The sequence below is a fragment of the Patagioenas fasciata genome, chromosome 3, assembly GCF_037038585.1.
Source record: "Patagioenas fasciata isolate bPatFas1 chromosome 3, bPatFas1.hap1, whole genome shotgun sequence".
In the NCBI taxonomy this organism is placed as follows: Eukaryota; Metazoa; Chordata; class Aves; order Columbiformes; family Columbidae; genus Patagioenas; species Patagioenas fasciata.
The window spans coordinates 9,722,957-9,739,079 of NC_092522.1; the positions used below are offsets into that span (position 1 = coordinate 9,722,957).

Here is a 16,123-nt window from a genome sequence, read left to right on the forward strand (position 1 = left end):
CATCCGTTATGCAGGTGCCTTCATATAGGTGAGGAAAAAGGAAGCCTAAATAATCTGCCCCTTCTTCTGTCTTGCTCTACAAATGCTTCCCATGGTTGCTAGCCTGTTACTGAGAAGCACAAGACCCATCCCTCCAAGGGGCTGTGGACTGGGACTGGTGAGTGCTTGCACTAGGGCAGCCTGAAAAGCCAAGTCACCTTTGAGAATGAGAGGAGGATATGTGGATGGCACTGTCATGCCCCGTCATGCACCCTGGTGCTCAGGAAGGGATGTTACTAGAAACCTGTAACAGACAAAGCTCAGATGAGCAAATAGAGATGTCAAACATTCTCTAGCTATCCATGCTGCCCCTTACCATAACAGAGGTATCAGAAGGAAATGTGCATCTGTACCTTCTGTAACTGAAAACATAGCCCCAAACTCCAAATTGCTGGTTTAGTTGTTGTGTCAGATGGATAGTGTGAGATACGAGCATGTGTTGTCTTCCGTCACTGTGGGAGGTTCCTGTTGTGACGTGGGAAGGATGCTTGAGGTGAGACAGCTTAAGAAGGCTCTGCAGAGCTCATCTACCTGTGCTGTTAGTCACTGCCCGTCCTTTATTCATGCGAAGCCGTGCATAAGTTTCAGGTTGGCTGCTGTAGCTCACAGCCTGACCCCAGATTCACAAAGTTTACCTTTCTAATGGCCAAATGGAAATAACACCATCAGATTTCCTCTGTGCTACCTCTTGATGATTTCTGCACCAACAGTACTTGGCTTACCAACTAAAATCCTGATCCTAACTACTTTTGTGAAGTATCAGTGTCCATAAGCAACCTAAGCACCGCAGTGTCTTTCCCTAGGCCTGAGCCTGGCTTGCAGGCTTTGCAGGCCGGGTTTTGCTCCCCATTGCCCCCAGTGTGTCAGGTAGTGTTAATGCAAAACAGAGCACTTAGGAGAGCAGTTAGCTGTGCTGGAGATGGCAGGTAGGGCACAGCTGCAGGAGGCCAGCCAGCTCTGGCCCTGCAAAGATTTCTGGTGGTGTTGTGGCCATGGGACAGGACACATGGAACAGCCACCTCCTACTTTAAACATGAGGGAGAGATGGTTGCGAGCAGGCAATACCAGAATTGCGTTTTAAGCTTCGCAAACGTTATGTGCATTGTTCAGATGTTTGCCGAGTGGTTTTTGCTTTCGGACCCCTACGGAACTGCTGCGTTGGAGTCTGAATCTTTTATTTTCCTACACGTGTTGGCAGATGGTCGGAAGAAGAGCCCGCCGAGCGTGGTGCATGCTTGAGGGCAGTGATTGTGAGGCAAGTTGTTGAGATTATCTGATGTTTCACATTTTCTGTAATTTAATGTGTGTGTGAAGGGAGTATTTAAAACTTGTAGACAATAGTTTGCTGGGTTGCAGGGAATGAAACCCCTAATGAATAGTCCATTGTTTACACCAATTTGAGGCTGTTTCTTTGCTGAATTAGTGCCATGAAATCTAGCTTGCAACTCTGTTGTTTTTAACTCCCTTCTCCTTACCCATCCCCCTCCCATTCCTGATGGCTGCTAAATCCTGCTGTTATCTTCTCTACACAAGTTTTCAAACTTCCTTCTCTCCTCTTGATTTCCCTCTGCTTAAACCTCTCATCCAAACTGGGTCATTTTCTTCTCCTAATTTAGAACATTTTCCCATCCTTGGCCTCTTGGACTCACACATCAGTCGTTATTTTTATCCAAATGAATGTGGGGGGGGGGGGAACAAAGCACCAAAACTGTTTCATTCTGTCATAGTTAGGTCTATATCCTGCACTTCTCTTTGCCTTTCCCTCCTCACCTCCTTGCTTTGGAGCTCTTCCTGCGTCAGTTTGCAGCTGTGTATATGTATTTTTATTTGATCTGATATTTGCCTGCAAGCCCTCTGCCCAGCTTTTAGGTCTTATTTCTATTCAGATACTTTACTCCCATGCTCCATCCATACTGCTCCGTGCTCTGATCTCTGTGCCTTCTTCTGGTGACCCCTACCACTTGAGGTATGGATCAAGCATATCATGAAGGTACTGGCCCTGCGGCCAGAGCATTTGCACAGCTCATAGAAGAGTGAGGTCAGGACATGACAACTGCCTTGCTAAATGTTTTTCATCCCCATCTCTGGTGTTCCTTTTGCGATTGAAACTCATTCAGTGGAACGTGGCTTCTCTGCTTGTCTTGAGCAGCGCCTACTGGGGGGTAGCTGCCTTTTCCCCCGTTTAAACAGATAAGCGTGGATGGTTGGCAGAGTTGTAAGCTTTATTTTCTGTACTCGATTTGTAGGTGACCCTTTCTTTGCTAATTGGGGCTGTGTAGCTGTTTACCTGCATGACTTGCTGGAGTGATTGCTCAGACTGATGCATACCACACTCTGGGACTGTTTCTTCTCTCTCCAGCCCTGATTTATAGATAACTGAAGAAGGAATTCTTGGTTGCCCTGTTCTGACAACTATTACACTGCAGAAAAACTCATGAAATGAATACAGCAGCTGATACAAAACCAGGCCTATTCAGGTCTCTAGTTTTCCCCATCAAAAAAACTTCCAGGCTGCCCAGGGGGGTCCATGGAGTCTCCTTCCCTGGAAACATTCAAAGCCCGCCTGGACACATTCCTGTGTGACCTCACCTAGGCGTTCCTGCTCCAGCAGGGGGATTGGACTAGATGATCTTTCAAGGTCCCTTCCAATCCCAAACATACTGTGATACTGTGACAAAGGCTTGTCTGCTTTTCCGTAATCAATAGAAGGAATAGGGTATTTTGGAGCCAGCTTTTTCTGTTTATTGTATTAGGTTTCTCTGGATAGGCAGTGTGCATGTGCGACATAGTACAAACCAACGACAGCTCTGTAGGGGTTGTGTGCACAGACCGAAGCGCCAGGACAGCTTATCTACCGGGATCTACACAGACTTCCCTGTGGTTGAAGATAACGGCAGGTTGGGAGGGCTGGAAGGCCCCGAAGATTTCAAGAAAGTAAATGCAGACCAAGCAACAGTCTCCTTTAATTGAAGGAGTGCTATGCCCTGTAGAAATCAACGTCTTTTGCTCCCCTTTTCTTCACAACCTCTGGATTGTGACTTAGGTCAAGAGTGTGAATTTGTAAATATTGTTTGTATGTGTAGGATAGTGCTGGTGTCCTTTTGGGTTGGAGGAGCTGCTCTAAAATATGGCAAAATTGTCAAGTGACAAGAAAACCAACCATGCTTCAACCCATGCCAAGAAAAGAAAATCCTGCAAGAGGGAGAGTTGGCCATGAAAATTTACCCTGTTGCTACAGAGCTCATCTAGTTGTGTATGTCACATCAGAGAGGAGCGATGGAAGAAATACTTCACCTGGTAAATGAACAGAGAATACATCTGCCCCAGTTAAGGACAACTTATACATGCATAAAACCTGGGACATGTGGTAGTGGTGCTGGGCAGGTACTGTCTGTTTCTGTTCAGGTGGGGAAGCAGACAGTTTTTTAATGAACTGGCTCACTGGAAGGCTGGGGAGAAGGGAATTTCCAATGTTTTTAAAGTGTTATATTATTATTTTATTATTATTATATTTTGCCTTTGTGATGCCATGTGCCGTTAAGGAAATCAGCTATTTGGGAACATGGGTGCTATAGGCAGCAAAAGTTTCTGCTTCACACAGTGGGGATGCTTTCTCCTCCAGATTGGTGGTGAGGTCCCAAGACAGTGACACGGTGCCTTCAGTTTGACCTCTTACCTTCCCCCTGACAACACAGGGCTGGCACACAAGATTTAGGATTCATTCCTGCCTTTCTTATGATTCACTCCTGTTCCCCTCCTCCCTGTCACTAGACATCGCACAGTCCTCTCAAACCAAACTTCTGTAGCCCAGAAATAGGTCACACACCAGCACCTGGACAAGAGGCATTGCTTGCGTCATCTGTCGGTGTGATGTCTGCCGAGATGCAGAGTGTGTTGTATGAACGCTCTGTTTGCAGGACCAGCCTTCTCGGAGAGAACACCCCTCGTGATACCTGCCATATGGGCGTTGATGACGGGACAGAACTCCGTTTACTAAGGGAAAATAAAATTTTAAAAAAGTGTAAGCTAACTCCATCAGCACATGGATTTTCTGCTGGCTGGTTTGGATGATTTATAGTGATATACAGAGCTTTGTCACCTTTATGCTGACTCGTTCCAATGCTGCCCAGAGGTCGGCCCGTTGGCCTGTAAAAAATGAGTTGTTGATCTATGTTGCTTTTCCGAGCGGCCACGGTACTGGGGCTGTTGTCAGTCCTACTGCAGAGCTCAACTGGGGGCTGGAGGGGGCTGTCCAGGATAACCACTCAGCCTCTCCATACTGCTGATTTCATTTTAGGCATCTTTACAATGTGACCCTATGGAGGACATAAACAAATCTTTTTACTTAACAGGTAGAAGAGCAGCAACGCCCACAGCTTGGACTTGCAGCCTTTGTGCAAGAAAGTGATTTCTGGTCTGCGTGGTTACTTTGGGAAGCTCGCATGAGAGGAGCATGCTTTCAGGTCTTTTCTAGTGGGGTTCACGTGGAGTGACAGGGCCAGTTGCTGGAACAAATTAGCTGCAAAGGGGATGGGCACAATTGGCAGCAGAGATGGAGGTGTCTGCGAGTGTCCAAACTTTTTCTTAGGACACATACACTGTGCTTCTCCTTCCTGAGAAGTGCTGATAACAAATTGTCATCGAAATGCAAAATACGTTCAGTTTGTTTTGGGTTGAGGCAAGAAATGAGGGCCCTATAACCTGGAGAGGCGTGTGTGAGTCTGCGTGAGGAAAATTCCCCTTAATTAGATGGGTTGACATATACTGTTTCTCCTGCTCCTTCCACAGTTAGCAGCGTTCGGTCTAGGAAACACCTCCTGAATTTGCCCACTGATGCCCTTACAGAAGGCCTGACACGTGCACCCATGGTCCTCTGTGCTGTACAGCTGGTTGTCACCAAGACCCAGTGTGTGGCCTGTTTGGCCCTGGGAGAGCAGCCCAACATGTCCCATGCCCTCCACACATCGTGTTCTTTAACACTTCTTCCCAGCACTGGCTGGTTTTGGTGTAGAGGGGACGGTGTCTCTGCCAACGGGGCCTGGCCAGGCGCTGGGGTCAGGGCTGCATCCCCTCCTCTGGCGCTTTGAGCAGCACTTCTCTGAAAGTCACTTAATAGACACGCTAGACTCTATCTTGACAATACACCCTTTTCTTGAGAGAAATGAGAAGTTTCAATTTCAGTCAGTAGCCTGTTTTTCATTAACCTGTTTTAGTCAGCAAGTCATGGCTTTACTGTGCCACCCTCAAACTGCCGCTCGTAAGCCAAGCGAGATGGTGGAGCAAAACTCCTGTCCTCTGCAGAAAATGCAAAGAGCAAAGAAGCAATTTTACCCCAAATGTTAGAGGAGGCTCAGTCAAATTAATTGTACAATAAATGTCAAATATTTTGAATTTACAGGGTACTTTAAGCCCCAAGTGGGTGGTGAGAGGAGGAAGGGGGGAAGGGATTGGAGGGAAGTTAATAAACCTTTTACAACTTTTGACTTAATCTTTTATTCAGTGTTTGTATAACTCAGTTATCTGCTAGTTAATACCAGTATTTTTGATACCTCTCCAGAGCCAATACACTGCAAACCTTCAGCCTTGTTGGGTATTTGTGCTACAGCATATTTAATAGCCATGACAACAATTCAACAATTGTATAGCAGCCTCCCCTCCCTGTCTGAGTGTTGCAGGCACCAGAGTGTCTCCATTGGAAAACCCCTAAACATACAGTTTCAGCCAAAACTGGTTTAATGATAGTCTACTGAGAGCTTGACAGGCTTAAAAAAAAAAAAAAAAAAGAAAAAGAACAAAAAAAAAAGGCACTTTTTTCTCTTCTCCCCCCCACCCCCTGTTTTTTCTTAACTTGGTTGCTTCTTTTGAAAAAGCTGCCACTGTAAAATACAAGACGAATTAGAAAAATAAATTGCTTTAAATTGCTTAACAGGCTTGATGAGACAAAGACTGGTGTGTTGGAGTGGCTGCAGGGAGCTCTGCGGCTGCTTTTGTATGATTTCAGAGGTGAATTTAGATGGCTGGAAGATAGATGGGTGCCAGATGCAGTTTGACACAGATTCCGGCAGCTGCTCCTGCGTGAAGTTTCATTAGCAGCGAGTTAGCCAGCAGCAGAGCTCCGGCGAGGCCCCAAACGCTGAAATGACAGCGAGAACAGTGAAACAATACAATATTCGCTAAGTGATTTTAATCTAGGAGATTAAATGACACCCAGTCGGTTTCCCTACTTAGGAAGCCAACAGGGTATAAAGCTGTTCATGGCACTCACTCTATCCAGGCCCTTGTCACATATGTTTACATTGCGAGTGCTTCCCCACCCCCCCAGCCCTAAAATGGGAAGAGTTGATTGTGTGTCGCAGTTATATTTTTCCATCCTAACTGTATAATGTGTTTTTAACTGCAACAGGAAATATTGGCCTCACTTTGACAAATGCTTATATTGGACTGAAGTGCTCGTGTGCTTCTGCTAAGCACAGGCCTAACTGTTTGAAAGATTAGAGCCGCGGTCCGTAAAGCAAACAGCTTCCTTTTTAATGGATGGGCAAGTCCCCAAAATCAGGAAGTCATCGATATTTACAGGCTTGGGGCATTGGGTTTGGTTTTAAGTAAACCAGTGTACTATGGTGGATGACTTAACAGAAATGGCGGTGAAGCTGCTGTTCTTGTTCTTTCCCATATGAAGGGACACAAAAAGTTAGGATTTTGTGAAGGGAGAAAAAAATGTTGTAAGACTTATTTGCAATACAACCCAGGCTGACTGTAGTTAAAGATTCTTCTGGGGTGCTTTGTGGGCTGTGTTTTTGGAACCCTCGCTGTGGCACACTTACTATGTGGTTATTTGGGGTATTTCTGATTGCTTTAACAAGTGAATCCCTGATTAGCGGAAGACGTTTTCTCTCCATTAGTCAAGGAAAAGTATATAGGGAAACAAACAAAAAAATCTCTTTCCTTTCATATGTGCCACCTGAATATTGCCCTTACTTATTTAACTGCTGATGTCAAACTACTCTGTTCACTTTGAGTTATTTGCACAGTAAGCAAACAAACCAGCTTTTTTTTTTCTAATTAATATGCAAGTTGGATGTTGTCTTTCAGTCTCAACTGTTGGTTGTTTGTGAATGTTACAATTCTGTATCTAGATGCCTTTGGTAAGTACCCCATGCATGGCTTCAATTAAGCTTTCTATATCGAGCAACTATGCCTTAATTTAGCAGGTTAAAGATATCTCTGTTACATCAGTTTGTTCACAGTGTGTTGTGACCTAATCAACTAGGGATGTAAGCCATTTCATGAGGAGTAATTACTCAACAACAAAAAATGTCTCTCTTTCCTAATAGCTGTGAGTGAGTTGGCTAATTTGAATCCATTTTGGTGGTGGCAGGTCAGCAATCAGGAGGTGACTTTCCTGGCTGGCTTCTAGGTGGGAGGGAGAAGCCGGCAGAAACTGAACCAAAGAGCTACGGCTTCCCGAGGCCACCATGAGAGCATCGCTGCCCTTTCCTTTACTGATAATGCTGTGAGGGGTTTTGGGTCAAAACCCTTTCCTGGAAAAGGGAAAGAATTTGTGAGTGGGTTGGAACTGCCAGATCTGCTCTCAAGACTTGCAAAAGGGTGATGGTTTTAATATCACTGGGGGTAGGGGTTTGCATTGAGGACATTATCATGTGACAAATCTCCATCGCCTGGTTAGGCCTTGGTCAGGAGATGGTGGGAAGTTTAGGTATGTTGGCTCATTGTGTCTCTTTGGGTTAACTTATGACAGTGACAGAGCAATTTTTGCTTTCAGTGCTTCACCACTCAGGAGCGTGGGCTACCAATCTTGCCAGACCCCACTTGTTGCTGTCCTGTTTTTCTGCTTCACCAAGAGAGAGATCATTGAGGTGCATTCTGATTTTTTTTTTTTCCCCTCCTTGGCTTCAAGTCTTGCTGAGAGGGAGGTAGAGAGGAAAATCCTCATGAATTAACATTATTTCCCTGGTGGGCTTTGCTGCCATTTTATCTAATTACGCCTGCTGTTTTCCAGATCACATTGTAAGCATTTGCATGAAGGGGCTTTCACTTACCTCCTCAAGTAAATTAAATAACAGCCCTTAGGCTGGGCTGACAGCATAATGCATTTTCATGTGGGAGATCAACAGCTCCCATACCTTGAGATGGGAAACTCTGAAATGACAGGGAAGCTCTGCGCTTTCGTCTTGAATTAGGGCAACTGGACCGAGTTGGGGCTACTTTGCAAACGCCTGCTGCTGACTCTTGCGGTGTACAGGGATCAGTGGGCAGAGAGGGGTGCACAGGAATCTGACTGTGGCACGCACGGAGAACTGACTGTGGTTTTAGGCTCCCGGAGATCCACAGGCTACGTGTAAGATGTGCAGGAAAGCCAGGGAAAGCAAGCCTGCTGTCAGCAGGTTTAAACGCACAGCTCTGTTGGAAAGCGTGAAGGGATCTGCAAATGAGGAAGGACTGGAAGCCACAGACGTGAAGCAAATGAGAGGTGCAGGCCCTGCCCTGAGGATATTTATAATGTGACTTTGCAGATGAGGAAGGCTGGACTTGTCTTGAGTGCTCTGGAAATCAAAATGCATGGGCTTGTCTTTCATTTCTACAATAGGCCATCCCATAGTTTCCCTGTGCTTCATTTCTTCAATTTGCAAAATGAGGCAGTAGTCCGTCTGCTGAAATGACAGTCTGCTGATTTCTTTGCCTGACCCGTTACTCCCAACAAGTATCCAGCCCCAGGAACTACCCTCCTCCAAATGTTTCAGAGCTCCCAGGGCCCTTTGTAACCTCAGACCAGTGAGATGATCCAGTTCCTTCCTAGTCATGTGTGGTATACATCGGAAATGTACCTCAACCCCTTCCTGGCTATGATCAGTCCTCCATTTCTTTGGCAGAGCTGAGAGCTTCTGAGGGGGAGAAGAGATCAGGAACAAATGATTGTGAAGAAAATTCAGTGTATTTCTTCAACTCCTGATTAGCCCACGCTTGTCCTGGTGGAAAAGAGGAGGTTGGTGGGAAGGCAGAGAAAGGAACTCCAGCTTCACCAGCCATTAGGTTTGGACAGACTTGGGGGGGCCCAAACCTCTGATGTCCTCTTGCCTCTGCCTTTGCAGGATGGTTAAGTGTGCCCAAACTGGGGACATGTAAGTAAGTGGGCTGACCAATAGTGCAGCCAGACTGAGTAAGCATTTAGTGAGTGAGGAGGAGGAAGCAATGGATCCCTTCAGCAGGTAGGGAATTTAATCTCTGCTCCAGCTTGCTTGTGTTGGTCGTAAATGGGGGTCAACAACAGGAGAGGCTGCTTAGCTGAGGGGGGTGTGTGTGTCTTACATGGTGGGGAGCCTTGTACACGTGTTTCATGTAAATGGAGAAAGACTGTATATGTCCTCTGAGTTTGCTGTAGCTCTGTGGTGACAGCAACCCTCAGTATTTTATCCGTAATGTTGAAGTACCTTCTAGCTTTCAGGGCTAATTCTTCTTTCCCTGTGTTGTTGGTTAGGGATTAAGGAAATATTGCAGATCACTAAGATCTGCTTGAAGGAGTCTGCAGTGACTCACTTTTGTCTGGGGACATTTGCTGAAGAAATGCAGTTGACTTGTTTTTCTTTTCAAATCAAGATTTTTGTTCCATCAAAACACAGTTCCAGGTTGAAGGTGGGGGAGAACTAGAAATGTTAGTGTGATGGGGGTGTAAACACCTTTTAACTTGCATGTTAAAGCATCTTGGCTCTTCCAAGTAACTAGAGAACTACTTTGTGATGCGTTTCTGTGTCTGAGATGAATTTTGAATGCCAGCGAGATAATGAGATTTATCAAATAAAAAGCCTGTCTTTCACTTTGTTCAAGCCTGGCCTCATGCCTCAAATACATGGAGTTTAGCTCAGAAGCCGTTTGTAATTTGTATCACAAAACCACCGTGTGTAATTCGTGATGGATGGTAGCCACTGGATACGAGAGGTTTGCAGTTAGGATGTGCTAACGGCGTTCGCTGACGTTTGTGCTTGGTCAGAGTCGCTGCCACAGGATAGAGGAGAAGTGAATGGTCACTACAAGCTTACTGTGGGGGAGAGGCTGAGGAGGTGTTCTCCTTTATAAATCAGGAATTCAGACTTAATGTCAATCATTTTTTAGCATGAACATGCATGATATTCACCATGCAAGACACATGGCTGCTTTTAACACATTAGGAGAGATGATTCAGGATTGAAACAGCTTCTTCAGTGATCTGGTAGTATACATCTCATTATTATTATTCTTCACTCCCCGTAGATGTTAGAAAGCTTTCTAACAATTCACAGTATCTCTTAAGCTCTCATCCCTTCTCTCTCTTAAAAAAAAAAAATTAATTTAATTTCATTATTATTATTATTATTCAGATTCCTGCTGTACACATCCCCCAAGCAGGTGGGAGGGTGAGTTGGTGGGAGATGACTTGGCTTTGTTGGAACTTCACTTAATGCAGGGTGGGGGCAGAGAAAATGAAGCTAAATTACGCAGATCCTGAAGGCACAGCGAGTGTGCTACATCACTTGTGAGCATGACTAGAACTGAAAATGAATCACAGCCTTGTTAGACACTGTATGTGTCAGTGCATGTGGGCAGAAATATCATTCAGTGAGAGAGAGAAAAAGACAGAGCGACTACATCTTTTAAAGTGTGCTGGTCCCACTGAAATTGTAGTATTTAACCTAATGGGTGAGAGCTGGGAAATGGTGGGACAGCTGCTGTAGAATACTTTGCTATGTTGATTTTTCTTCCTTTCTGAAAGTTCAAGCGGAGTCTGGACCTCTCATCTATTTCCTAAACAAGAAAAAGGCTATAATTGCAAGTTCAGGTTTGAACCCACTTTCGAGGACTTTATAATACAACCACCAAGATTTATTCTGGGCTAGATTTGAATGTGGGCTTGCGTGTTCATTTTGCATTAGGAAGCAAACTTGATTTACTCTTCCTGTAAACTTTTGAAGGTGTACACGCACATGAACACACAGGCACACCCACGTGCACACCAAGCCAGTTAACATATTGCAGCCACAAAAATCTAGTCTGGATCTGTAACCTTGATTCTTGCAGCTGCACCATTGAAACATGGCTTATTTCTAAAATGGAAATTGGTTTCACAGGTTGTAGTGTGACAGAGCCACATCAGGTGATTTGATGGAGAGATGCTGCAAACAGCTGACTACTAAAATCTGCTGTTTACACGTTCGTACTCCAGAAGACACCGTAAATAATTGCAACGTTCCTAAAGAAGCTCTCCCTCCTTCTGCAGAGACCTGTCCGTGGCAGCTAACAAGCAGAAGCCACCTGAAAAATCCCTACCCTAGCACATCAGACCTCAGATGGAGTCAACTGCTGTATTCTTTCAGAATTTTGGTTGTGTGTTTTTGTATGTTTTGCTCAGTCCTGCAATCTGAATTTTCTTTTACAAACCCTAACTCTGCTACTTCTTCAGTAAAGCAAAGGGGCCCATTTGTAGACTATCAATCAGATTGCCTGGTGCTTCTGTCTTCTGATCCAATACTGACAGGTTTTTATAGCGATAGTCTCCTCCCATTTCTTATAAACTAAGGTGTGTTTGCATCCTAACAGAGATGAGAGAATCTGGCCTGAGTCTGCAATATACATGTTTTGGAGTTGTACTTCTCCAGTGAGAAGGCAATCTTACCTCTCTTAAAGGGATTGCATTTAAGTTTCTTTGAGGGTGAAAAAGGGGGATTTACCCTTTCTTGAAGTCTGGGATCATCTTTGTTCAACATAAACTGCAAGCTATGGTAGGACTGAGGTGTGTTCCCAAATGACACTTAAGGGAAGAGCTTGCTTGTTGACACCACCAGACTACAAGTGAAAACCTTAAGAAATTAGAAAGCAAAACAACAACAAAACCAACAGATTGTTCATGCTGGTTTTCCTCAGAGCCCCATTACAAGAATATAGAACTGTTTGTGTATCTATTGTGGGCACTATAGGCTCCTGTGAAAGCAGCTTTAGATGCTATTGCACAGCCTGAGGTTTAACCAGACCAAACTCTTGTTGTGTTTTGTTGTGTCTGGGTTTTGTTTGTTTTTCTTCCTGTTTATATTCCCTTAGTTTCTCATCCATCCAGTACTGGTATAGCTAACTTTAACTAGAGGTTTATATACTGTTCCAGGGTGGTCTGTGCTGCTTTTGTCCCGTGAGTAGGCTTTTACCCTACTCACCCTTCTGCCTGAATCCACACTACACAGGATTTCCTCCTGGACCGTGTCAGAACACCTCCTCTTGAGCAGAGCAAGGTGCATCTTCTCACACTCTCCTGCCTGAAGAAGCTGAAGACATTCAGCTCCAACCAGCTTTGCTAACACCTCAGCTCTCTCCCATAGCTGGGCACTAGGACTGTTCCTACTGAGAGGATGAACCACAGGCTGGGGGGAGGGAGAGAACTGAGGAGGGGGATCAAGTGGGAATGCTGTGGTCCTATCTGCCTGCTCCATACAGTGAAGGCAAGAGTGGCCTGTCAGCCCAGCAGGGTTAATCTGAACTGTCAAAACTCCAGAAATCCTGAGGTTGTGCTTGAAAATGTTTCCTCCACAAAATGCAGCTGGTGCTTCCCATGTGTGGCACTCATCTTATGGCTGGGTCAGATCCTGGTGCCCAACTGTTCTGCGGAATTTGGGAAGACTATGCAGAAGACAGGTGGTCTTTGCTGGTAATGTTTGCCCGTGAGTCTTCTATCACTTCAAAGCTGATGATTCTAGACACTAGCTTCATTTTTTTTTTCAAAGTGGCTAGAGATACATGGTTTCTCCTTTACGCCCCTCCCCACAGACCAGGTGCTCTTTACTTTCTGAACATGAAGTGGTTTCCGAACGTTAAGAAGGATGTAGACTGTTCACAGCTGAAGACACAATAGCGTACGTCCTCCCTCCTCCCAAAAAAAAGGTAAAAAGAAAAAAGCAAAAACCAATCAATAACTTTTGAATATCCTGGTCCTGTGGTGTTCCTAGAATGTCCTTACTTACTAAATGAAATGGGAATAGCTTATGATTTTCCAGTTCTTACATGTGACTGTTTTGGGAGAAAGGCAAGGAAGGTATCCATATTTGTGAAAAGCAAAAAGTTTTAATTACTTAGACCAAGAACATGTTCAGAAAAGTAAAGATTTTAGACTTAATGTGCATGGAACAAAAGGCCGTTGTAAGCTATGTACGAGAGTTGCTGAGAGTTTGTATTCTGCTCTTTTTTTTCTGTGGGAGTTATTTCCTGTTGTTGACGAGAGTTCTTTATTTAGAACCACCTTAGCTACTGAATGACGGCTCGCTTGCAAGAAGAAAAAGTGTGATTAAAACTTGCTAAGGCTTATTTCAAGATCTCCCCGCTTCCATTTATTTAAGAGTAATCTTTGCTAAATGAAAGAAAAAAGTTCAAAACAACAAATGCATTTCCTTCTCATGATTTCACCCGCATCAGCTGTGACAGGTAGCAAAAATATGTTGGGAGTCTGAGGTCTTTCACCTGAACAACTCATGGAAGACGTCGTTTCTGTAACAGAGGTGGTTTGTTTTAGGTGGTTCTGGTTTTGAAACCAAAACAAACCCATCAAATGCCAGGCCTCCCTTCTTGCTTGGTAAGAGTAACACACTGGTGTTTTTGGGAGGGGGCGCATCTCTTTCTAAGAACCCCACAACTAGAGTAGGAGTGGGCACTTGCACTTTCCCAGCTGCTCAGATGAGAGAGAGTTTCCTTTGAAGAGCACAACCAGCAAAAAAGGGGTTCTGTCTGCTGACCTGCATGGGAATAGTGGTGTTTGTGTGTGTGTGTAGTCAAATTATCAGCACCTTGACATCTGCTTAACAACTTCTTTTGCTCTCATGACAGGGGCTGAACGTCCCATTAAGAGTTAAGGAAAGTTAGCAGAAGACCAGGTTGCATAGGAAATTAATTAATAAAAATATTTAGCCTGGAGGTTAAATCTTGCTGGACTACAGGCGTAGGTAAGCAAACAAAGTAACTGGGGGTTTATTAGGCCTTTTTTGCTTAGCAGGACTCACACTAGGAATGTCCCTTGCATGTGGATGATTAGAAAATGCCCTGGGGCATGAGGTGGAGCAGATGGACAATCATCCCTCCTTGACTGGGCTGGCCCCTGGCTGGCTGTGAGCCTCTTGGGGGGGTGCCTGTTCCTGCCCAGCTATTCCAAATAGGCCTTTCTGGGAGTACCCGGGCAGGTTGTAGGACAAGAGTTATGGGTCAGGACAGCCACTCACATCTTTCCTTCCACACATCAAACTGATAGCCGCTTTGTAAAGCTGGATCTCTGCAGGAAAAAAGGCACTCTTCGTAAAAGAGAGAGGGATCTGGGAGACTTCTGCCCATCCCTTTGTGCTGGGAGAAGAAACAGGGGGAGCCTCAGTGATACTCCTCCTGGTGTTTTCTTCTCCTGCTGCTGTCCAGAGATGAAACCAGAGAACGCCTCGAACTCAGTAGCAGCCACATCAATGGGGATGCAGCTCTTCCCCTTTGTTTCTTGGGTCTACTAATTTCCCTCTGCCCTTTCCCCTCTGTACTTCTATCATATCTCTGTTTTGCTCTCTCACCAAGGCTAAAATTTTTAAAAAAGGAGGATTATTACTGTTTGAGGTACTTATGGCTATCTCAGAAATCCACTCCTGGCTTTAGGCAGCAGTATGCCACATGTGGGATCTGCTTCCCTAGCTCAGTGCCATCCTGCTTGTGCTCACATGTCTTCTTTTCCCCCTCCACCCATGCTGTGGTACAAGAGAGAACCCCTCCCAGATTTCAAGGACATTAGCACCCCAAAGCCACTGATGGAGGAAGAAAGAGAGCATAAGAGGTGTGAAAGGAAGGCAGAGATATATGGACTGTGATGATCAGCGGTTGATTCTCAGCTTTTTCTTTGTCCTGGTGGTAGATCCTAAATACTGGGTGGGTTTGCAGTGACTTAGTGTTTCATCTTTGCTTGGGAACACTAATTAGGTGTGAACCTCTTTTAGCCTTTCGTTAATGGTTACTATGAATGAACAGCTTCCTTTAAAGTGCAAGAGCATAAAAAAGATGAGAGGAGAACCTAAATTAACTTGTACAGTTCCCTTTTTCTTCAGAAAGCTAAAATGCGTTTCTGACCGTTACAGGGGTGGTTTCAGGTAAAGTTAACAAATACAGACTTCACCCACGGTCTGTTTACCTGCACGTACAGTACGAGCATTTGCTGACTCTTAGCTGTGCTAGCACTAGGGAATGTAGAGAAGCAAAATGAATCATCACCACAGGCGCAGTCAGGAAAAGCATCTGATGTACTCATTCAATCTTTATTTTTTTTTAATCTCTGCACATAATCTAAGAAATCACACATTTTGCGAAGGGTTAAAACAGAAAGACTTGTGCATTCACTGCATTGACTCAATGAGTTCAGTTCTAGATGATCTTCATTTATTTGTAGTAGAACAGAATGGCAGTGGGAGTTTATGCTACATTTGATGTTCTTGTGCAAGATTTTTGCCAGCTTAATTTTTTTCCCCTTCTTCTAAATTTGGCCCTGCAGATTCAACTTCTGCTTTATTGTGTGGGGTTGTTTTTTTTTAAAGAAGTTGTGTAGGTCACTCACTGTTTACTTAAAATTAGACTCTCAGGAACCTCTCTCTGTACAGATAAACCTCGTCTGTAAAGAATTTTGCACCTGGGACAGTCATTGCAACTTTGAATTACCTTGAAAAAGGCTCTATCTTACTTGGTAAGCATTGCTTGAATCTAGTGGTTCTAAGCAGCTGCAGAAACTAGTTTTAAACAAAATACCCAAGCCCCCCAAAAGGAGTAGAAGCATTAATATGCTCTACAGGTTGTATTTCAGCCAGCAAAAATGCTAGAGGTGGGTGCATTCATTTGGATGTCAATGTATTAACTCATGTTTCTGTATAAACAAGGATTGAAATAGTGGTGTGGTGGTGGGGGGGGTTTGTTGTGTTCCCCCTGCCCCGTCCCCCTTTAATTCATCTGCGCATGAATGCATTTAACTCTAGTTACATGGTTTTAAGTACTATGTAACATATTGCGATGCTACATAACTCCCTATATCAACACAATAGCCACA

General features: G+C 44.5%; 1 protein-coding gene across 6 annotated transcripts in view; it reads left to right on the forward strand.

The window, feature by feature from the left end:
- Window positions 1-16,123, forward strand: part of SERTAD2 (SERTA domain containing 2) — an 84,574-nt gene that overhangs the window by 40,146 nt on the left and 28,305 nt on the right. Inside the window, exon 3 of one of the 6 annotated variants that reach the window (XR_011738123.1) lies at window positions 11,160-15,762. The exons of the other annotated variants lie outside the window; for them this stretch is intronic. The gene's annotated coding sequence lies outside the window, so the exon portion shown is untranslated. Of the gene's footprint in view, window positions 1-11,159; window positions 15,763-16,123 lie in introns of those variants that run through there. 6 annotated transcript variants of the gene reach the window in all.